Source organism: Caretta caretta, chromosome 2, assembly GCF_965140235.1.
Source record: "Caretta caretta isolate rCarCar2 chromosome 2, rCarCar1.hap1, whole genome shotgun sequence".
In the NCBI taxonomy this organism is placed as follows: Eukaryota; Metazoa; Chordata; order Testudines; family Cheloniidae; genus Caretta; species Caretta caretta.
Genome location: NC_134207.1, coordinates 12213372 through 12238038, shown reverse-complemented (window position 1 = coordinate 12238038; position 24667 = coordinate 12213372). Strand labels below are relative to the sequence as shown.

The 24667-nt window shown below is 47.9% G+C and overlaps 1 protein-coding gene across 1 annotated transcript in view; it reads right to left on the bottom strand.

Annotated features, from left to right (window-relative positions):
* FAM135B (family with sequence similarity 135 member B) overlaps window positions 1-23156 on the bottom strand; it is a 451441-nt gene extending 428285 nt beyond the window's left edge. Inside the window, exon 1 of the mRNA XM_048841722.2 lies at window positions 22914-23156. The gene's annotated coding sequence lies outside the window, so the exon portion shown is untranslated. The remainder of the gene's footprint in view (window positions 1-22913) is intronic.
* Window positions 23157-24667: the final 1511 nt, after the last annotated feature.

Sequence of the window (24667 nt, the reverse complement as noted above, 5' to 3'; positions counted from 1 at the left end):
GCCGGTTTGTTTACCTGCTGCGTCCACAGGTTCAGCCGATCACGGCTCCCAATGGCCACGGTTCGCTGCTCCAGGCGAATGGGAGCTGCTGGAAGTGGCAGCCAGTACATCCCTTGGCCCGCACCGCTTCCAGCAGCTCCCATTGGCCTGGAGCAGCGAACTGCGGCCACTGAGAGCCGCGATCAGCCAAACCTGCAGACGCGGCAGGTAAACAAATCGGCCTGGCCTGACAGGGGCTTTCCCTGCACAAGCAGTGGAACAAGTTTGGGAACCACTGTGTTATACAAATCAATAAAAATAAAAAGGTAAACATTCTGAGTGACTGTTCTCCAAGATGGAAGGAAATGACTCCAGAGGAAAGTACAAGTTGTGGCCTCATAAGTCTTATATTTACAGCCGGCCAGAATGCCAGCTCTAGCACTTTTGTTTGTTTGTCGGCTGATAGCTTTGTTTTCTAGTGCTTCCTCGACAGAAACAAATGAAAGATTTGAACAAGTGATGTGTGCAGAGAGCACACTGATCGTTTTCTTCGCCTCAGTGCATCCAATTGAGATATAAATGAACAGAAGGCCTAGGTCACAGTTCAAATATGGCCCAGGTCACTAATAAACTAAATTAATCACCACTGAAGGCTGCTCAGTAGCCCACGTGTAATGATTTGATGGTCTCAGTCCAGTTCCCACACAACTGGGCCTAATCAGCACCTTTGTTGGCTGCTTTAGCAAAGAATAAACAAGCTGGGAGACTAGTTCTCTTTCCAAGCCAAGGTCCCTCAACGTACAGGGAAGAGGCACTCTGGTGATTATATATAAGAGAGAGAGAGAGAGAGAGAGAGAGAAAGTTCTTGCATGGCAGCTGATGTGCTCTACATGTCCCAGAGACAGAGGGTTTCACTCTATAGCAGTGGTGGGCAACCTGTGGGTGTCAAGGTTCCTCCCCCACTCTGAACTCTAGGGTACAGATGTGGGGACCTGCATGAAAAACCTCCTAAGCTTATCTTTACCAGCTTAGGTCAAAACTTCCCCAAGGTACAAAATATTACACCCGTTATCCTTGGAATGTCCGCTACCACCACCAAACTAATACTGGTTACTGGGGAAGAGCTGTTTGGACGCGTCTTTCCCCCCAAAATACTTCCCAAAACCTTGCACCCCACTTCCTGGGCAAGGTTTGGTAAAAAGCCTCACCAATTTGCCTAGGTGACTACAGACCCAGACCCTTGGATCTCAAGAACAATGAACAATCCTCCCAACACTTGCACCCCCCCTTTCCTGGGAAATGTTGGATAAAAAGCCTCACCAATTTGCATAGGTGACCACAGACCCAAACTCTTGGATCTGAGAACAATGAAAAAGCATTCAGTTTTTACAAGAAGACTTTTAATAAAAAATAGAAGTAAATAGAAATAAAGAAATCCCCCCTGTAAAATCAGGATGGTAGATATCTTACAGGGTAATTAGATTCAAAAACATAGAGAACCCCTCTAGGCAAAACCTTAAGTTACAAAAAAGATGCACAGACAGAAATAGTTATTCTATTCAGCACAATGCTTTTCTCAGCCATTTAAAGGAATCATAATCTAACACATACCTAGCTAGATTACTTACTAAAAGTTCTAAGACTCCATTCCTGTTCTGTCTCTGGCAAGAGCAGCACACAGACAGACCCAAACCCTTTGTTTGTCTCCCTCCTCCCAGCTTTTGAAAGTATCTTGTCTCCTCATTGGTCATTTTGGTCAGGTGCCAGCGAGGTTACCTTTAGCTTCTTAACCCTTTACAGGTGAGAGGAGCTTTCCCCTGGCCAGGAGGGATTTCAAAGGGGTTTACCCTTCCCTTTATATTTATGACACGCCCCCCAAATCTCAGCTAGGGTGAAACACTGGCTGGGATTTCTTCCTGGAGCTCTAGGAAAAACAGAGTTAATAAGACACATGCATCTCTAAATATACTACCAAGTACATAAAGACTAACAATATTTTCCACATCTCAAGGACGATTTTAACCAGTTGACTCTGGGAAACTTTCACGGGAGAGTGCATCAGCCACTTTGTTAGAAGCTCCTGAGATGTGTTGGATGTCGAAATCAAAATCTTGGAGAGCTAAACTCCACCGAAGAAGTTTTTTGTTAGTTTCTTTGACGGTGTGAAGCCACTTCAGTGCAGCATGGTCGGTTTGTAGGTGGAAACGCCGTCCCCAAACATATGGGCGTAGCTTTTCCAGAGCGTAGACAATGGCGTAACATTCTTTTTCAGTGACTGACCAGTTGCTTTCCCTCTCAGACAGTTTTTTGCTGAGAAACACTACAGGGTGGAATTCTTGATCAGGTCCTTTCTGCATTAAAACTGCTCCCACACCATGCTCGGACGCATCTGTGGTTACTAGGAACGGTTTGTCAAAGTCTGGGGCCCTTAGTACAGGGTCAGACATGAGTGTCGCTTTAAGCTTGTTAAAGGCCTTCTGACACTTTCCGGTCCACTGAACAGCATTTGGCTGTTTCTTTTTGGTTAGGTCTGTCAGTGGGGCAGCGATTTGGCTGTAGTGCGGTACAAAGCGTCTGTAATAACCGGCCAAGCCTAAGAAGGATTGAACCTGTTTCTTTGACTTTGGGACAGGCCACTTTTGGATAGCATCCACTTTGGCCTGTAGGGGGCTGATAGTTCCTTGACCCACCTGGTGTCCAAGGTAAGTCACTCTGTTTGGGCCTATTTGACACTTCTTAGCCTTAACAGTTAGTCCTGCCTCCCTTATGTGCTCAAGGACTTTTTGTAGATGTTCCAGGTGGTCTGCCCAGGAATCCGAAAATATGGCCACGTCGTCAAGGTAGGCGACTGCATATTCTCCTAATCCCGCTAGGAGACCATCTACAAGTCTTTGGAAAGTGGCGGGTGCATTTCGCAGCCCGAAAGGGAGTACATTAAATTCATACAGCCCGAGATGTGTGATGAAGGCTTTCCTTGGCAGATTCATCTAGCGGTACCTGCCAGTACCCCTTGGTTAAGTCCAAGGTAGAGATGAACTGGGCCCGTCCCAGTTTCTCTAATAGTTCATCTGTGCGTGGCATTGGATAGTTGTCTGGGCGAGTTACAGCATTTAGCTTACGGTAGTCTACGCAAAAACGTATTTCCCCATCTGGTTTGGGAACTAGAACCACTGGAGATGCCCATGCACTTTCAGAGGGGCGGATTACCCCCATCTGTAACATATCCTGGATCTCCCGTTCTATAGCAGTTTTAGCTTGAGGAGACACCCGGTAAGGTTGGACCCTAATTGGGTGAGCATTACCTGTGTCAATGGAGTGGTATGCCCGTTCAGTCAGTCCTGGGGTGGCTGAGAACGTTGGCGCATAGCTAGTGCACAGCTCCTGGATCTGCTGTCGCTGCATACGCCTAAGGGTCATGGAGAGGTTCACCTCTTCCACACCACCACCACATTTCCCTTCGTAGTAAACACCTTCAGGCCACTCAGCGTCGTCTCCTCCCTGGGCTGTAAACTGACAAACCTTTAATTCTCTGGAATAAAAGGGCTTTAGAGAATTAATATGGTATACCTTAGGCTTCCGGTTGGAGGTGGGGAATGCTATGAGATAATTAACAGCTCCCAGGCGCTCCTGGACCGTGAATGGCCCTTCCCACGATGCTTCCATTTTATGGGCCTGGAGCGCCCTTAAGACCATGACCTGGTCTCCTACTTTGAAGGAACGCTCTCTGGCATGTTTATCATACCAGGCTTTTTGTTCTTTTTGAGCATCCTGTAAGTTTTCTCTAGCAAGGGCTAAAGAGGTTCGGAGGGTGTTTTGTAGGTTGGTTACAAAGTCCAGAATGTTAGTTCCTGGAGAAGGTGTAAATCCCTCCCATTGCTGCTTCACCAACTGCAATGGCCCCTTAACCTCACGGCCATATACAAGTTCAAATGGGGAAAACCCTAAACTGGGATGTGGTACAGCTCTGTAGGCAAAGAGCAACTGCTGCAACACTAGGTCCCAATCATTGGAGTGCTCATTTACAAATTTACGTATCATGGCCCCCAAAGTTCCATTAAACTTCTCCACCATGCCATTTGTTTGATGGTGGTAAGGAGTGGCAACCAAGTGATTTACCCCATGAGCTTCCCAAAGGTTTTTCATAGTTCCTGCCAGGAAATTAGTCCCTGCATCTGTGAGGATGTCGGAGGGCCAACCTACCCTGGCAAAAATGTCTGCTAGTGCCTGGCACACACTTATAGCCCTGGTGTTGCTCAGAGCTACTGCTTCCGGCCATCGGGTGGCAAAATCCATGAAAGTCAGTATGTACTGCTTTCCTCTGGGTGTCTTTTTCGGAAAAGGACCCAGAATATCCACAGCTACTCGCTGAAATGGAACTTCAATGATGGGGAGTGGCTGTAGAGGGGCTTTGACCTGGTCTTGGGGTTTTCCCACTCTTTGGCACACCTCACAAGACTGGACATAGGTAGAAACATCCTTGCCCATTCCCTCCCAGTGGAATGACCCCCCCAAACGGTCTTTGGTCCTGTTCACCCCAGCATGGCCACTAGGGTGATCATGGGCTAAGCTCAAGAGCTTGGCCCGGTATTTAGTTGGAACTACCAACTGTCTCTGAGGATGCCAGTCTTCCTGGTGTCCACCAGAAAGAGTTTCCTTGTATAAAAGTCCTCTTTCTATAACAAACCTGGATCGATTAGAAGAGCTGAGAGGCGGTGGGTTGCTCCGTGCCACCGTCCAAGCTCTCTGGAGGCTTTCATCTGCTTCCTGTTCGGTCTGGAACTGTTCCCTTGATGCTGGAGACATCAGTTCCTCATGGGATTGTGGACCTAGGCTTGGTCCCTCTGGAAGCGATATAGGGGATGGAGCTGTTTCTGTTGACTGTGAACCGCTCTCCGCTGGTGCACTATCTTGGGATTCAGGCTCCGGCTGAGCCTCTTGGGTCGGGTTATCGGCTGCTGCCAGTTCAGGTTCGGTGGGGCCCTCTGTTGTTGAGGTTGCAAGTACTGGATTCAGTGCTGACACGGGGTCTGGTGTTGGTTGTTCGGCTGGTTCCGGTTCTGGGACTGGTTCCGTCTGGGTCTCTGGGACTGGATCCACTACTGCTGTTGCAGACATTGGCCTGGGGTCCAGGTCCATCACCTCTGACTGGGTCCTGATAGAAGTTTCTGGAACAGAGCTAGGCCTCACGGCTTGTTTAGCCTGGCTGCGGGTGACCATTCCCACCCTCTTGGCCTGCTTCACATGATTGGCCAAGTCTTCCCCCAACAGCATGGGGATGGGATAATCATCATAGACTGCAAAAGTCCACATTCCTGACCAGCCCTTGTACTGGACAGGCAACTTGGCTGTAGGCAAATTGAAAGAGTTGGACTTGAAGGGTTGAATCGTCACTTGGATCTCTGGGTTGATTAAATTGGGGTCCACTAAGGAAGCATGGATAGCTGACACTTGTGCTCCGGTGTCCCTCCACGCGGTGACCTTCTTCCCGCCCACACTCACAGCTTCCCTCCGCTCCAAGGGTATCTGGGAGGTATCTGGGCCTGTGGACCTCTGGTGTGATTCCGGTGCAATGAACTGTAATCTGTTGGGGTTCTTGGGGCAGTTGGCCTTTACATGCCCCAGCTCGTTACACTTAAAACATCGTCTAGCTGACGGGTCACTGGGGCGAGGAGGGTTGCTGGAGAACGGGGTGGTGGGACGATAAGGGGTCTGGAGGGTTCTTTGGGAGGTAGGTGGGGCTTTGGGCGGCCCCCGGTAATAGGGTGTGGTCTGGGGTGGTCCCTTCTGGTCTCCACTCCAACTGCGACCAGTTTTCTTCTTCTCTGCCACCTCCACCCATCTGGCTCCAATCTCTCCTGCCTCGATTACAGTTTTGGGCTTCCCGTCTAGGATGTATCTTTCTATTTCCTCAGGAACACCCTCTAAGAATTGTTCCATTTGCATTAGGAAGGGCAAATTTACTGGAGATTCAACACTTGCTCCTGATATCCAGGCATCCCAATGTTTCACAATGTGGTAGGCATGTCGGGTAAATGACATGTCTGGTTTCCACCTTAGGGCTCTGAACCTCCGACGAGACTGCTCGGGTGTTATCCCCATTCTGACTCTCGCCTTGGATTTAAACAGTTCATACTTGTTCATGTGTTCTTTAGGCATTTCAGCTGCCACCTCAGCTAAGGGTCCACTGAGCTGCGGCCTCAGCTCTACCATGTATTGGTCAGTAGAGATGTTGTACCCAAGGCAGGCCCTTTCAAAGTTTTCTAAGAAGGCCTCAGTATCATCACCTGCCTTGTAGGTGGGGAACTTTCTGGGATGGGAAGGGGTACCTGGAGAAGGATTGCTAGGGTTTGTTGGTATATTCTGCTGGGCCTTTATCCTCTCCACCTCCTCCACATGCTTCCTCTCTTTTTCCTTCTCCTCCTCCACATGCTTCCTCTCTTTTTCCTTCTCCTCCTCCACATGCTTCCTTGCCTCCATTTCCCTCTTGTGGGCAGCCTCCTGTACCTCCTTCTCCAGCCGCATGAGTTCTATCTGTCTTTCATGTTCCCTTTGTCTTTCCTCAGCCTGAAATTTGGCTAATTCCAGCTGTAGTTGAGCTGAGGATTTGGTCATTTTAACCTCTCTGTTTTTAACTAACTTTACACCTGAGGTTTAGAAATAAACAAACAAAACTTGGCTGTAAAATTTTGCTGTGCTGCAATAGAATACCTATTCTCTGATAGTGATTGTCAGCCTACAGAAAAAGACAATTCCCTTGTCTCTGCTCTGGGCCCAAATTAAAGCAAAAAACCTCCAACTGCTTGGAAACCTGCTTACCCAGCCCAAAGAAAAAGCAAATGGGTAGAACACACACCCCCTATTTACTTTTAGGAAGAAAAGAAAAAAAAAACCTCTGGATTGGAAGATTTCCCTGCAGGAGTTAAGTACCCTGCCTCCAGGCAAAAAAAAACCTGCAATTCACAAGATAATCCCCTTTTGTCTCTGCTTGGCCACAAAGCAGAGAGAAACCAAGCTGCTTTCAGTTTCAAAGCTGCATTCTGGACTTTCTTTCCAAAGAAAAAAAAATTTCCTTTTTAAAATCTGTATTTCTAGTTCAAAAAATCTCAACTGGATCTCAAATAATTTCAGGTTAATCCCACCGCTGTCACCATGTCAAGGTTCCTCCCCCACTCTGAACTCTAGGGTACAGATGTGGGGACCTGCATGAAAAACCTCCTAAGCTTATCTTTACCAGCTTAGGTCAAAACTTCCCCAAGGTACAAAATATTACACCCGTTATCCTTGGAATGTCCGCTACCACCACCAAACTAATACTGGTTACTGGGGAAGAGCTGTTTGGACGCGTCTTTCCCCCCAAAATACTTCCCAAAACCTTGCACCCCACTTCCTGGACAAGGTTTGGTAAAAAGCCTCACCAATTTGCCTAGGTGACTACAGACCCAGACCCTTGGATCTCAAGAACAATGAACAATCCTCCCAACACTTGCACCCCCCCTTTCCTGGGAAATGTTGGATAAAAAGCCTCACCAATTTGCATAGGTGACCACAGACCCAAACTCTTGGATCTGAGAACAATGAAAAAGCATTCAGTTTTTACAAGAAGACTTTTAATAAAAAATAGAAGTAAATAGAAATAAAGAAATCCCCCCTGTAAAATCAGGATGGTAGATATCTTACAGGGTAATTAGATTCAAAAACATAGAGAACCCCTCTAGGCAAAACCTTAAGTTACAAAAAAGATGCACAGACAGAAATAGTTATTCTATTCAGCACAATGCTTTTCTCAGCCATTTAAAGGAATCATAATCTAACACATACCTAGCTAGATTACTTACTAAAAGTTCTAAGACTCCATTCCTGTTCTGTCTCTGGCAAGAGCAGCACACAGACAGACCCAAACCCTTTGTTTGTCTCCCTCCTCCCAGCTTTTGAAAGTATCTTGTCTCCTCATTGGTCATTTTGGTCAGGTGCCAGCGAGGTTACCTTTAGCTTCTTAACCCTTTACAGGTGAGGGGAGCTTTCCCCTGGCCAGGAGGGATTTCAAAGGGGTTTACCCTTCCCTTTATATTTATGACAGTGGGCCATCAGGGTAATCCTCTGGCAGGCAGAGAGACAGTTTGTTTACATTGATCATCTGCAGGCACAACCTCCCGCAGCAACCAGTGACCGCGGTTCGCCGTTCCTGGCCAATGGGAGCTGCGGGAAATGGCATGGGCTGGCCGTTGCTTCCCGCAGCTATAAGTGAAGCAACACTGTGCTGTCTTTTTAATGAAGTGGGTACCTTTGAGTGATTTCAGACCAATGAGGAGAGAAGATACTTTCAAAAGCTGGTGGGAGGGAGAAAACAAAGGGTCTTGGTCTGTCTGGGTGATGCTTTGGCCGGGGACAGAACAGGAATGGAGTCTTAGAACTTAGTAAGTAATCTAGCTAGAGATGCGTGAGATTATGATTTCTTTAAATGGCTGAGGAAATAAGCTGTGCTGAAAGGAATGGATATTCCTGTCTGTGTGTCTTTTTGTAACTTAAGGTTTTGCCTAGAGGGATTCTCTATGTTTTGAATCTAATTACCCTGTAAGGTATTTACCATCCTGATTTTACAGAGCTGATTCATTTTACTTCTATTAAAATTCTTCTTTTCAGAAACTGAATGCTTTTTCATTGTTCTTAAGATCCAAGGGTTTGGGTCTGTGGTCACCTATGCAAATTGGTGAGGATTTTTACCAAACCTTCCCCAGGAAGTGGGGTGCAAGGGGTGGGAGGATTTTTGGGGGAAAGACATTTCCAAACAGCTCTTCCCCAGTAACCCGGTTAAACATTTGGTGGTGGCAGTGAATGTCCAAAGGCAAAGGGTAAAATAGTTTGTACCTTGGGGAAGTTTTAACCTAAGCTGGTAAAAGTAAGCTTAGGAGGTTTTCATGCAGGTCCCCACATCTGTACCCTACAGTTCAGAGTGGGGGAGGAACCTTGACAACCACTGTGCCCTAGTACACCTCCCTCGCTCTCTCTCTGGCGGTACTGTCTCCCCTGTGCCGAGACATTTCCTCCGTGGAGTTTCAGTGCTTGTCTTTCTGCTCTTATCTAGCTTTCTCCCCCATTCAGTCACCTTAGGCCCAACCCTTCACTGCCCTCAACTGTGTACAATCATTTACCCCGTTGCAAAGTGGGCATTTGGGTGGTGCTGCATCTGCGCTGGCTGGTGCGAAGCAAGCTGCCGGCTGCGCTGCTGGGCGCGCTCCCTTCTGGCCCGGCCAGGGCTTCCACATGCCTGCCCGGGAGGGCTGCTAACTGTGTAATTGCACAAACCCCAAAACTCTAGCCCCTCCCCTTCCCTGAGGCCACGCCCATGTTCTGCCCATTCTCCAAGGCCCTGCCTGTTAGTATATAGATATTCAGGCCTGTCTGTAAAGGCCTATACTCTAAGAATTTAGGTGTATTCTTATCACTTAGCTAGTTCTAGAGGTATAAAAGAAAGAATCAAAATCACTGTCTGCCGGTGTAAGGGCCTTCTCTTACTGTGACAGTCTGAGGCCCTGTGCTTAGGCTAAGATCTTTGGCTAAGCAGCAGAGGCAACCATAAGCTGGGAAGCGAACGGTCACGTCCTCACATTCCAAACTAGTCACATTGAAAGAAGGTGCTATTGGGCTGTTAGGCATTATCAGGACAGGATTGTATTCCTATCACCTCCAGAGAAAGGGAAGAACCTAGAAGATGTAAAAGGAAATTTAGGTTGATAGTTTTCTGCCTGGTAAGAACTCACTTATCAATAGACACAGCTGGGAAACCCTTATGTCTTCATAGATGTAGTTGTGAAATCCTCACTTCTGTATTGTTTTGTCATTCTAGATCCCACTTTGCTATTGTTTATTTGCATGGTCTCTGTCTGGTTCTGTGATTGTTCCTGTCTGCTGTATAATTAATTTTGCTGGGTGTAAACTAATTAAGGTGGTGGGATATAATTGGTTAAATAATCATGTTACAATATGTTAGGATTGGTTAGTTAAATTTCAGTAAAATGATTGGGTAAGGTATAGCTAAGCACAACTCAAGTTTTACTATATAGTCTGCAGTCAATCAGGAAGTAAGGGGGGGGAGATGGGAACAGGGAATGGGGGTGGGGAATTGGAATCATGTTTAGCTAAGGCCAGGAATGGGAACAGGGACACAGGTAAAGCTCTGTGGTGTCAGAGCTGGGAAGGGGGACACTAAGGAAGGAAACAGGAATCATGCTTGCTGGAAGTTCACCCCAATAAACATTGAATTGTTTGCACCTTTGGACTTCGGGTATTGTTGCTCTCTGTTCATGCGAGAAGGACCAGGGAAGTAAGCGGGTGAAGGAATAAGCCCCTCACACCACCCATGCTCACTCCATCCCCCCTCCCTCTGTCACTCACTCTTCTTCACTCAGTTTCACCAGGCTGAGGCAGCGGGTTGAGGTGCGGGAGGGAGGTGTGTGCTCTGGGAAGGAGTTTGGGTGCGGGAGAGGGTGCGGGGTCAGACTCTGGGAGGGAGTTTGGGTGGGGGTTCTAGGCTGGGGCAGGGGATTGGGTGCAGGAGAGGGGCAGGGGGTCGGCGGTTACCTCAGGCGGCTCCCAAAAGTGACTCCTCTGGCAGCAGCTCCTAGGCAGGAGGGCCCAGGAGTTCTCCGCCTGCCACTGCCACCGCCCCTATAGCTCCCACTGGCCACAGTTCCTCCTCCTCCCCCTGGGGCAGTTCCGGCTGCTTCGGGGAGTGGCGTGGAGTGAGAGTGGGCAGGAAGCCTGCTTTAGCTCTGCTGTGGCAGCGGCCGGGGGCCTCTGGCCCCTTTTAAATCGCCCAGGCCCCTAGGCAATTGCCCCCCCTCCCGTCAGTAGGCCTGGGAGGAGAGAGGAGGGATTTACTGGGACATGTCCTAAGAAAGGAAGGAGACAGCTGGCAAGAACTCCATTACGCTGAGAACGTGATCTACCTCATGAGCTTGGCTCTTCTGTCATGCCACTGTAAATCAGGGGTCAGTCAATGGACTGACACTGGGTTTATACCAGTGCTAAGAAAGAGGAGTCAGGTCCTGTGTGCAAAGAAGAATTCAAGAAGCCACTTGCTGAGCCAGTGAAAGCTCAGAGCATCCAGCTGGCAAATGCAGCACCTGCCTCATTAACTTTTCACCACTCCATCAGCTAATTCTCCTTCCCTTTGATGCTCAAGAGGCTCTCATCTGTCACATTACGTCCCAAGAGCAGCCAGGGACATAAAAATCGAAGGGAGATGAAAAAGAAACATTAGTAGGAGCTACTCTGTATTTACTGCCGCAGGCTGTGATCTCATTAGATTGCACTAGTTTATGATTGGGCCTGGTCAGCACTTGACTAGGGACTGCCATGCGCCCGTAAATGCTGCAAGGAGTGATATTAGGAGTCAGTAGTTTGTTCTTGTTCCACTGACTCACTAGGAGGCATTGCGCTGCTGAGGTGCTGTCTGTGGGGATGACACATCAGACTGTGACCTGGCGATCCCACTGACAGAGTACAGGTGTGGGCCGCGGCACTGCAATTGAATTCAGATGAGGTCATTCATATTCTGCTTATTAAAGTTCTCCGTGTATTTGTCATAGGATCGATTATTCTCCACTTTCTGCCTTAAGTGTTGTGTGCAAGTCGAACCAATCACCCTAACTGTGGTTGCATTTCACTGGTGGGTGAAATGATCTTTCCACGCTTTAGCTTGTACTCAGTTTGCAAAGCAATCCAAATGCAGATTACAATATAATGGTCTTGATTCTGATCTCACATACACCTGTATCAATCTCTTAAAATCAGTGGGGTGATTCCAGATTGGTACTGGGGTGTAAAGGAGAACAGACAATGGCCCTATGTTGTATTAGTGCATGTATTATTCATTAAAAATTCCAATCTATATGCGGATCCTGAACAATTGAAACGCTGGCACTATTCAGAGGTTTCAGTTTGGTTCCGTCTCTTTCCTTTACTTTATTTCCATTCCACACCTATCATCATCCCCATAATGTGTTATCACTGTCCCAGAAATCTGCTTGGTGCAACTAATGGAATGCTAATAAATTCCGCTCTGCATCTACTCCGTATTTATCATGTCGTACAGAACCACATGCTAGAGAATGCAATGGGGCCACACTATAATGTCCTCTCAGGAGATTCAAGTAGCTCCCACTTTGAAGAATAGGGTGAACCTAGAGTACCTGCTCCTGGCTCCCCCTGTCAGGGGGAAGATTTGATCTATCCCTTCTAATGGCTTCTATCATCCCACATTTTGCCAGGCTCTCGATTCAAATCCTATCAATGAAGGCACTGTCGTTTTAAAATAGTTGAACTACAAAGCAGCCCAGCAAAGGGATAAGATGGCTGGGACATATGTTGTAGGAAGAGACACTAAAGGAACTCAGTTTAAATGAAGGGAAGAAGAGGTAGGGTGGGTGGAATATGAAAATGCTGTGACTGTTTTTGAGTGGGAATAAGTTAAAGGGAAGAATAGTTATTCTAGGCCAATAGGGCGAGGATGAATTCCAGAAAGTAATGGCCTTAATCTTAAAAGGAAGAAAAAACTTAGATAAACAAAGGAAATCTTTGAAAACAATTAAATCTTCTAGCAGGCAGCAAGAGAGATGATGGAAGCTGTCAGGGTAGAAAGTTCAAAGGGATTTTCCATAATGTAGTTAGTTGTCAGAACAGTGTAGGGGGAACAGTACGTGCGGACTGTAGCGGTGCAGACCCACCGCCACAGTACCTCCTGCTGGTCATGCTGGGAATTAGCTCTCTTGGACCACCAGGGCACCTTTTACTAGCAGCGTCTCACTCACTGCTTCCACTTCCTCCACCATCTGGACCCACGTCACTCCCAGACCGTGGCATCCTCTTCAGGACACGGCCCTCTGGCTGTGCCCCAGCTCACTGTCTCCCGCATTTCAGGGGACAGGCGGTCCTCAGTCCCTCCACTTGCCTCAGTGGCCAACTGCAGTCTCGAGTCTAGCCCCTATCTTCAGGGGCAAACTGCAGTCTGGATTTAGGCCACTCTCGTCATTGGCAAGTAGGAGTAAAGGAAGGTGGGGGGAGACCCAGGCTCAGCCGCTACTCTGGGTCTCAGCCCAGGGACCCTATAGGTGTCAGCCACTTACTGCCCCTCCTCCTATTCCCTCTGCCTACTTTCCCTGGCCACTCCCCCCGTAGCCCTAGCACCTTCCCTGCCCTTGCTTCAGGACCTCAGTCTGGCCATTGTTAGCCAGGAGCTCCCCTATTGCTCCACTACCCTGCCCAGCAGGGCAATATCTCCAGTGCTCCTCAGCAGACAGCACTCCCCCTTTACCCTCCAGGAGGAGACTGCCCCCTTGCTCTGCTGAGCAGCCCTTTATATATGGGCTGCTCCAGCAAGCCTTCTCTTGATTGGCTCTTCCAGTGAGCCCTTTCCTGATTGGCAGGGTTCTGTGCAGCCTCTCCAAGGCTGCCTTAACCCTTCTCCTGCCAGTGTGGGGCAACTGCCCCACGACAGGGACAGAGTGTGCCCAGGGTGAGGAAAGGGGAAATAGCGCAAAGGCTGCCATCTTGGACTGAACCAGGAACCTCAACAGTTACATGTGTGCAGTCTCAACAGCATGAGCTGAAGAGGCAAGCTCTGTAGCTGGGACTGTAATGGGCTTGTGTTTTCTGTGAATTGGACACAGACAGGAACGGGTGGGTTATAATAACAGCACCAGAGATGACAAACAGGTAGGGGGAAGCATGGGAGAGAACCCATGAGGGGAAGAGAATGGTGACCTAGAGGTTCTCTTCCACTTTAACTTCTATCATTGCCGGTCGCAAGCTCTTTACCATCCCCTGCTTGCACACGTCCATCACATAGGAAAGGCTGGGCAAAGGAGATCACCCAGGACCTCAGCCTGCCTGCTCTCTGTGCACGAACTCCCTGTGAGGTCAATGGAAAGCTCTGTACACAGAAGACCTGCTGGATCATGCCCACTTAGATGCTCTTAAGGTGGTGAGCATGGTGTTGCTCTGAATGTCAGTGTCAATGGCAGGAAAATGGAAGACTGCTGCCCCTAGCTTTCTCAGGTTTCCTTTGCCTCAAAACCTACTCCTTTCATGAAAGACATCAGGATGTGTCTAAGCCTCTCCCAAATAATTAGCTAGTCAGGAACAGTAATAAAAGAACAATCCTTGGAATCTTGATTGATCAATGGAGTTAAACACTACCAGTGGGGGAGAGATCTCAGTGTTCTGAGACAGAACAGCACATGTTCCCTCTAAGAATTTATTCTAATTATATCCTAATTATGGTACCTTAAGAGAATCCCTCAAGAGCTCTACACTGAGGCCTCAGGTATGAAATGTTGCCAAACACCTGCAAATTGATTTTAACGTCACTAAAATCGCTGAGGGCTTGGCTACACTTGCGAGTTACAGCACAATAAAGTTGCCCCGTGCGCACTAGCTCACTACCCGTCCACACTGGCAAGGCACGTAGAGCGCTCTGACTCCGCGGCTACAGCGCTGCTCGTACTCCACCTCAGCGAGTGGAATAACGTTTGCTGCGCCCCCCGCTGGAGCGCTGTGGCACCAGTGTGAACGAGGTGTTGCATTACTGCACTCTGATCAGCCTTCGGAAACGTCCCATAATCCCCTTCAGTCAAGTGGCCACTCTTGTCATTGTTTTTGAATCGCTGCAGGAATGCAGAAATGCCTTTTCAAAAGCTCCGTTGCTGACAGCCGGCTTCTTATCTGCTCCAAGACAAAGAAACCATTAGTGTGGAATGCTGTGTGTGAGAGAGAGAGGTAGGGGGGATAGGGGGGTCTGCTGCTGTCTGAACTTACAAGACGGCATGCTGACATGCTCTCAGCCCCCCAAAAACCCACTCTCTCTCCCCCCATATACACACAATACACTCCCTGTCACACTCCACCACACCCGCACCCCCATTTGAAAAGCACGTTGCAGTCACTTGCATGCTGGGACAGCTGCCATAATGCACCATGCCCAGTGCCGCTGCAAGTGCCACAAATGTGGCCATTCCAGTGTGCTTGAAGCTGTCAGTGTGGACAGACTGTCGCGCTTTCCCTACTGCGCTCTACGAAGGGTGGTTTAACTCAAAGCGCTCTACATCTGCAAGTGTAGCCATGCCCTGAGAGAATGAGGAGATCAACTTGTTTTACACAGCACCTTTACTTTCCATGGGGCTTGTAAGGGAGGGTGGTGTAGGAGCCAACTACACTAGCTCTATGCTCCTGAGAGACTCCTCCATGCCACAATCTACAGGGCTGCTTCAGGCTTCCCCTGCTGCTCCTATCAGGCTATTTCTCTGCTCTTGATAGTCTTAGAGCCATAACGTTCCGCCTGTCCTACAGGCAGAATGTGTTAGTCTTTCACTTCTACCAGAACCCACTTGTTATGCAAAGGAAGCCAGCCTGCAGGGCAGAAAATTGCCCGAAGGCTCCAGGAGTCTATATCCAGGCATGGCATTTGTTGACATACTGCTTTGATATCTCACCAACAATTTCACTATAAAGGAATGGCCCCTTGCATGTCATAGCTCTATTTGGAGCTGACATTTTGTATACATAAAAACACTCAATAATAGAGATTTGTTACAATGCAGTTGAAAAAAAAAATGTAACGATGCAAAACCAGGAGTCAAAGACCAGAACTGTGAAGGTGAAAACAAATTGCCTTCATTGATTTGCTTCCTGGCTTCTGTACATCATTCTCAGAGAGATAGAGCAGGCAGTCACTGTGTACAAGAGAACAAAGCAAGGACAGCCAATATGCAGCTCTACTAGACTAGGCCTAGGCATGGTGTGGATGCCTTTCTTCCTTGCAGCATCCTGCCCAAAGGACAGGTGCAAAAGCAGCCCTATGTCCCTGCAAGCATCTCTGGGCAAGCAAACCATACCAAAGGGAGCAGAAAGGGGACATCCACAGGGGTGGCTGAGCATGCTATGAGGGTGCAGGGGAGCAGTCTTGCTAATGGAGGCCTGAGCCTACTCAGCACAGTTAGTTAATAGGCCATCAGGGACCCTCTTGTTTTCACAGATTCCAAGGTCAGAAGGGACCATTGTGATCAGCTAGCCTGACCTCCTCTATCACAATGGCCACAGAGCTTCCCCAAAATAATTCCTAGAGCATGTGTTTTAGAAAAACATCCCATCTTGATTTTAAAATTGTCAGTGATGGAGAATCCACCAGAATCCTTAATAAATTGTTCCAATGGTTAATTACTCTCACTGTTTAAAATTTACCTTATTGCCAGTCTGAATTTGTCTAGCTTCAACTTCCAGCCACTGGATCATGTTAGACCTTTCTCTGCTAGACTGAAGAGCCCATTATTAAATATCTGTTCCCCATGTATGTTACAATGCCCATACAGCTGTCCCCAAGCTGATTTAGGAGAAGCAACAGTTTGGCTTTCTCCTAGGCAGTACTTCAACTCCAGTCAAAATGGATGCCCGTTGTTGACAGCCTTCTCAGAGGCTAAAGATTTTGAGCTAGTCTGTGTTCATAGCACATAGCCCATAGTAACTGGCAGTAGAAAGATGACCATCTCTGCCCCAGGAGAGCACCGTACCTTCCAGAGCTCCCCAGAGCAAGAGGAACACACCGGGTATGTCTACACAGCATTTTGGGGAGAGCCTCCCTGCCCAGGTCGACAGATTTGTGCTAGCGGGGTTCGTGGTAACACTGACGTTGCAGCTCAGCCTGGAGATCAGGCTCTAGGTTTCAGGGCCCGACCACCAGCCCAAACAGGAACATCAAAGCACTGTCTATACGGGTCTTTTTAGACCACTAGCACAAGCTCTGCTAGCCCAAGTCTATGGATCCAGGTTGGGAGTCTCGCTCCAAACCGCTAAGTAGACATGCCCACTGACTGCTGTCTAAATACACGTCGCCCTAGAGCCAGGGAAGAGGAGTCGGTGTTCCAGGATTCCATTCCTAACGCTGCCTGTGAAGTGATAGAAGACACTGGGCCAATCACTGAATAGCTCTGTGTCACCGTTTACCAAGTTGCATGGCAATGCTCATACAGATGCCTACAGGAAATCCATCTGACTTCAATTGACAGGTACAGTTAACCTACACCTTCCCCTTACTTTGCCAAGCTGTGGCTAACCACCATCTTGACCACTTGTATGTACTACTGCTGCCCTCCAGCCTATGTCTGTGTGTCCGTCCTTCTGTCCTTAGATTGCAGCTCCTCAGGGCAGAGGCAACATCTTCTTGTCTGTACGTTGTAGTTGCTACCACAAAAACAATAACTAATGATTATTAGAGATGAGTGTACAAAACAAATACCTGTGCTCCCAGAAATGGTCTGAGACTTAATTAAATAATACTTTGAACTCTTTAAGGTCTTAAACCAGGGGTAGTCGATTCTTTTTTGTCAAAGTCCAAATTTCTTGGTCAAAGGTATAGTCAAGATCCAGACTCCAGAGAAACATTTTTCACACTGCAGTAACAATAACGATAATAATTAGTAAATAAAAAGATTTCATGGTCCGTTGAAAAGCATCTGCCAGGCAGGATTTGGCCCCCTGTCCGCCTATTGACTACCCTTGTCTTAAACTGAGAGGAGCCATAGGAATGTAAAGTTGTAGCAGATTGTGAAGCTGGTATAAATCATGAGAGCTCCATTACACCAAGACAATTTACACCATGATTAGTAGAAGTAGTCTACTTGTGCAGTTGCCCCTTTTCTAGAGTTAACAGCTCTGTTAGTTCTGTGGCTTGTTTGGTTAATAAAAGCAATTAGTTCCCAGAACTGAGTAATGGCCCCGAATATCAATTGAACAGAAAAGCCATTTTTCCAGCAACGAGGATACACGTCTCCCCAGAATGGGATGATGTTGTTTTCTGTCTAACAAAAATAATGCAACCACCTCCACTCAGACAGCTTGCTACCCAGTTAGCGTCTTCAGGCTCTGTTTACAGTTGCTGGATGAGAAGAGAAGATTACACACAGCGAGGCTGATTCTAGTCTTTCTCCAGCTGGTGTAAATCAGGAGTAACTCCTCCAGTCAATGGGGTAGGATTTCTCACCTACTGATGCAGCAGGGGACTAAGGAAACCAGGTAAGGCTCCCACATTCTCTGTCTACCGCCAAGGGAGGTTACAACAGCCTGGAGGGGCCACCCAGTAGCCGAGGGTAAATGGAGCTCAGCGCATTCTTCCCTGCACTGGGGCTTGTAGGGGAGGGTGGTGTAGGCACTAACTACACTAGCTCTGTGCTCCTGAGGGACGCCCCTATGCCGATAGGAGTAGCAGGGGGAGACTCTGCCAAATTTCGAGTTACTGCCTCAAAGCAGGGCAGGTTCAAGGGCTTCTCAAAGAAAAGTTTTTTTCTGCTTGGCAACACAATGTATTTTTTCCTACACTCGCTTTCCGAAATGGTTGAACTGTTTGGCTGAAACCTTCTCCAAAATTCACCCACAGGGAGTAATAATGGGAAGTGTCAGGCAAAGCTAATTCTAGGCAACTCTACCATCGTCCCTAGAATAACACACTTTTCTTTTGCCTCACACAGCACCACACACATCTTCTCTTTTCTTCTCTTACATCTTTCCCTCTATTTTCACTGACTTCCATGGGAGAGGGATTCCTGTTCTCCACTGCTGCTCTTTATTTCTATGATAATCTGTTTGTTTTGGTTGCTAGAAAGAGATTAAAAGATCCAGTTCTCCTCCCGCTTCCAGCATAGTTCCGCTGAGCTCCCCTCTATTTACTTTGGAGTGAGCTAAAGGAGAAACAGGCCCCGAAACATGTATTCTTGCTCTGTCTATCATGTTGATCAACATTATCTCATTGTTTCCTTGTACTGCCTTGTCTGTCTTCGGTCTATATCCATCTGTCTGTTGTCCATACTTACATTGAAAGCACGCTGGGCAGAAACCATTAGACTCACAGAATCATAGAATATCAGGGTTGGAAGGGACTTCAGGAGGTCATCTAGTCCAACCCCCTGCTCAAAGTAGGACCAAAACCAACTAAATCATCCCAGCCAGGGCTTTGTCAAGCCTGACCTTAAAAACCTCTAAGGAAGGAGATTCTACCACCTCCCTAGGTAACCCATTCCAGTGTTTCACCACCCTCATAGTGAAAAAGTTTTTCTTAATATCCAATCTAAACCTCCCCCACTGCAACTTGAGACCATTACTCCTCGTTCTGTCATCAGCTACCACTGAGAACAGTCTAGATCCATCCTCTTTGGAACCCCCTTTCAGGTAGTTGAAAGCAGCTATCAAATCCCCCCTCATTCTTCTCTTCTGCAGACTAAACAATCCCAGTTCCCTCAGCCTCTCCTCATAAGTCATGTGTTCCAGTCCCCTCATCATTTCTGTTGCCCTCTGCTAGACGCTTTCCAATTTTTTCACATCCTTCTTGTAGTGTGGCTCTAGTCCTGCGTGCCCTTGTGAGCCTGACACTGACTCCCTCCATAATCTTGGGGTAGTCACTTAACCTCTCTGTCTCAGTTTCACCATATGTAAAAGAAGGCAACAATATCTCTCAGGTGTGTTGCAAGTAGAGCTGTATGAGAATTCTGAACATTTCCCTTCCAAATGCCATACTAAAGGGCAGCTGCTGTACATTGGAGGAGTTGTTTTGAACTCAGTGGCACTATTCCCATCTACACCAAGGATCTGGTGTTCACATCTCTGTAGTTTCATTCCTGACAATTTTGCATCCTCGGGTTTTGCTTTGGGGCAAAATTTAACAGACTGGGTTTGTTCCCACGCAGACTTTGAAATTCAAAGCCAATTTTCTTTAGCTTGAATGGGTCAGAAATTTGCACTGAATTGTACTCTTATGTATTTTAACTGGGGAAAAGGTGTCATTTTGACGAAAAAAATTTACTGGAACTTATTTTCTGACCCACTTCAGGGAAAACCCTACGTGAACACTCTGGACCATGTTGCGTCTGCCCCTACAAGAATGAGCTGGGTAGGAGAGGACTCAGGAGCCTGCACACTCACACACAGCAGCAGCCAGAAGTCTTCGGCTAGTGTTCCCCAAGTGTACTGCGAGGTCTAGCCAGCATCTTTGCAGTGCTCTAAGACTCAAAGTGGCTAAAGAAAGCCTTCATCTCTCCTCCCCATGCGCTTCTGCTCCTGCTGCGGATGCCAGCATGGCGGGTTGCACAAATGGCATCTATTCAGTGCTGCTGAAGTGCTCACGCGCCACAATCCCCCGCCTCGCTTGGCTTTTGTGTTCAAAGGCACAATTTAGAATTGGCTGGGCTATGGGATTACAATGAAGAGCCAAGGGTCACCAGCTGAGATTATTCATCTTTGCAACCAGGCTTTGTTAGGGATTTAGCACTTTTTATCACTCACCCAGATTCCTAAATGCGTGGCCTAGACTGGTACCTGCCTGCCGCAGGCGTTTAATAGCTGATCTATAAATAGGGCCCTACCAAATTCACGGTCATGAAAAACATGTCACAGACTGTGAAATCTGGTGTCCCCCCATGAATATTGGTCTTTTGTGTACTTTTACCCTGTACTATAGAGATTTCACGAGGGAGACCAGCATTTCTCAAACTGGGGATCCGAACCCAAAAGGGCGCTCCTGATCCTCGGCAGCACTGAAGGCCCTCGCTGCCGAAATGCGGCCGAGGACCCGGAGTGGGTAAAGGCCCCCGCTGCCGAAGTGCCGGACCCGCCAGCAAAGACCCGGAGCGCCGCCGGGTGAGTAAAAATTAAAAAAAGGCACCAAAAAAATTAAAAAGGCACCACTTGTGCTCAGTGGGGGAGCAGCCGCTCCCCCCGCTACCCACCAGCTACGCTACTGGGGTGGCGATACCATCCCAGGCCACCCTTACTTCTGCACTAGCCACTGGGGGTGGCTCTGCCTCCAGAGCTGGGCTCCCGGCCAGCAGCTACCACGTTCCAGCTGCCCAGCTCTGACAGCAGAGCCTCCCCCAGCAGCAGCGCAGAAGTAAGAGTGGCAATAATGCAACCTCCCTGCAATAACTTTGCAACCCACAAAGCCCCCTTTTGGGCTGGGACCCCCACAGTTACAACACCTTGAAATTTCAGATGTACATATCTGAAATCATGAACTTTACTATTTTTACAATTCTATGACCATGAAATCGACCAGCTTGGACCGTGAATTTGGTAGGGCCCTAGAGTCTATCAAGAAAACCTTCGAGCCACCCAGGCTGCAGTGGAGACAGGGCTATGTTCCTGGTGCCTGTCGCTTTCTCCTAACGACATGCTAGTTACACCGTAGCACCGTTCGGAAGGACGGCAATTGCACAGGAATTCCTGCGAAGGCTACAGCCCTGCTCTCGGATCTCGCCTACACATGCTGCAGGCAGAGCTCTCCTTGACGTCAGTGGAAGGACCACCAGGGGACTGAGTATGCCGCAGGCACAGAGCAGGGTCCCAGCACAGGCCACGTAGCTCAGCTTTCCCTGAGCTCCTTCTGCTTTTCCACTCACCTTCTCATTCTGCATTTGAATGGAATGCATGTGGAAAGGTGCCAGATTGACAGAGGGCTTCTCCTCTGAGACCAGGCACATCGGCCCTGCCAACGTGGACCTGCAGGGAATCATCTCCGGGCTTATTCAGTCCTAGGCATCCCTGCTGGGGCTGCCAGCCAGGCTGATAATACAGAGTTGTAGCGTGATGTGGACAGTTGTCCCCTGGAAACTCAGCTGAGAGGAACAAACTCTGTTTGCCTCGGCCACAAGACAACTATTAAATAGTAAAGAGCTAGTGAGCAACTACAGCATCTTGTCTGGTCCCCCCTCACTTTCTCTACAGTCACCTGGAGGTAAAAGGTGGAAGCTCTTTACTAATCCCCAGTGCAATCCAGTCCTTCTTCCCCGTATCTTGATAACAATGGCCCTAGGCCTATGACCACTTACACATCAGCTTAACTTCACACACGTGACCAGCCCCATTATTCGCGTGCATAAAGTTAAACATGCCGGTATGTGTTTGCAACATCAGTGTCCATCTCTTGACACACTGCTCATCTCTAGAGCTAGATGTGTGAGTTTGTGTAGATCTGAGTGTGTACCCAGAGACAGAGAGACAGACAGAGACATGCACGTGCCTACATGCAAAATGCAGCAGCCTCGAATAAGTGCCAAACACAATTGTCAGTTTGGGTTTTGCATATGAAAGCAAAGATTTTTCATACAATTTTGGAAATTTGGTAAAAGGGGGGATTTTACCATTTCTGACAGAAAACAGTGCTGGGGGGTGTTGTTTGTTTTAAGGTGGAGGGAATGTTGGACCATACTATGGACCTTGGCAGGGCACACCCCCCTTCCCATGTCACTTTTGTTTCCACTTTCAGTTTCTCATCAGGATCAGACCAAACACCTTATATATTTGTACAGCACCTACCACAATGGGGGCCCAACCTGGTTACGGCCTTTATGCAAAAAAAAAAACATTTAAATGTTAATAATAAAAACAATAACCTTAAAAGAGAAACAAACTTGAAGCAAGTGCAGACAACAGTGTACAAGTGTAACATGCTCTCTGCAAAGAAATACCGCTTAATAAACAGGTAGGTATATTCTGTGCCAATTAACTTTCTCAGTGGTCTTTGGGCCTAGTCCCACATAGAGCAAACTACAGCAATCTAGTCTGGAAGTCATAAAGACACAGGTAACAAGACAGGGTCTGCCTCTGAAAAGGAAGGGTCACTAGCACCGGATCAGAAACAAAAATTGGCTGCTCTTGCTACCTGGCCATCCAGGAGCAGCTGAAGTCTAACAGCAATATGTGTGAGCAAAGTGTACAGTAGCAAACACCCCCCCCGCCCCAAGGCAGATGGTTGGCCTTGAGCAGCTACTAGTTTTTTGCCTCTGTCATATCTCACGCTATGAAAACAGACGCAAAGGACAATGTCGTAACTATCAAGGGTAGTGCTGCTGAAAAGGGTTGGATTAACCGCCTCAGAGAACACACATATCTCTGCTCACCTGAAAAGGCCCCTTCTCTTAGTAGGAAGGTGCACAGATCCGTTGGTTTTCTCTGTGGTGCAACTGCCTGAGAGACCTGCAGCCAGTTACATGGGCGTCAGCAGACAGGGTCCCAGCCAGTTTTCTGCACAGCCCCCCGAAAGCTAGCAAGCAGGCTAGGAAAGCTTAGAGTCCGAGCAACAGGAATAAGCGCATCCCTTCTGCAGCTGGGCTGTTTCAGTTTCTGCTCTACAGCAAGAAGGGTCTGGGAAAGGGCCGCAGTAGCTGCGGAGGTAGGATAAACACTGGCTGTTTTTTCCAGAGCCTGGGCCACACCCTTCCTACCAGGGATTGACAGATCTAGTTCTGCTTCCGCAGTTGTGACCAGGGGTAATGTCATAAATATAAAGGGAAGGGTAAACCCCTTTGAAATCCCTCCTGGCCAGGGGAAAGCTCCTCTCACCTGTAAAGGGTTAAGAAGCTAAAGGTAACCTCGCTGGCACCTGACCAAAATGACCAATGAGGAGACAAGATACTTTCAAAAGCTGGGAGGAGGGAGAGAAACAAAGGGTCTGTCGGTCTGTCTATATGCTGGTTTTTACCGGGGATAGACCAGGAATGGAGTCTTAGAACTTTTAGTAAGTAATCTAGCTAGGTATGTGTTAGATTATGATTTCTTTAAATGGCTGAGAAAAGAATTGTGCTGAATAGAATAACTATTTCTGTCTGTGTATCTTTTTTGTAACTTAAGGTTTTGCCTAGAGGGGTTCTCTATGTTTTTTGAATCTAATTACCCTGTAAGATATCTACCATCCTGATTTTACAGGCGGAATTTCTTTATTTCTATTTACTTCTATTTTTATTAAAAGTCTTCTTGTAAGAAACAATGCTTTTTCATTGTTCTTAGATCCAAGGGTTTGGGTCTGTAGTCACCTAGGCAAATTGGTGAGGCTTTTTACCAAACCTTGTCCAGGAAGTGGGGTGCAAGGTTTTGGGAAGTATTTTGGGGGGAAGGACGCGTCCAAACAGCTCTTCCCCAGTAACCAGTATTAGTTTGGTGGTGGTAGCGGCCAGTCCAAGGACAACGGGGGGAATATTTTGTACCTTGGGGAAGTTTTGACCTAAGCTGGTAAAGATAAGCTTAGGAGGTTTTTCATGCAGGTCCCCACATCTGTACCCTAGAGTTCAGAGTGGGGGAGGAACCTTGACGGGTAAAGACCCCATTGTAAGGGACACATCAGTTCCCCTGCTCTAGGGTCGCCATCTTTGAGGTGCAAAAACACCAGGATATCCTAGATGATCCTGAGCACAGGACAGTTGGCAGCGTGCACTGAGCACCTTTACAGATTTCCTGGCACAGCTATCTCAAAAAAAGGGACAATCCTACGGAAACATGGACAGGTGGCAACCCAGCCCTGCACGGAAGAGTGAAGTGTCTCCATCTGCAAAACAGATACAGGCCAGGCAGTGGGAGGGCAAGTTTTCTTTGCTTCTGCTCTGTTGGGACCACTGCTGCGGGCAAGAGGAGAGCTCAGCCTTTGTCACCAAGCAGCCCTGAGCATGCTGCTAAGATCAGCAGCAAGTGTCCATTGTGACAGGGACATTTATTTACAAGACCTTCAGTTGGTACTTAGCCCTTCGCATCTGACTGTGTGGTCAGGTCTGGGAGGGCGTAATTAAGTGCGAACGATCAAATTTAACACATGGGGGAAAGTGAGGCTGAGAGTTTAACTGGGTTGTCCAAGGCCACACAGTCACTGTTGGAGCCAGGCTGA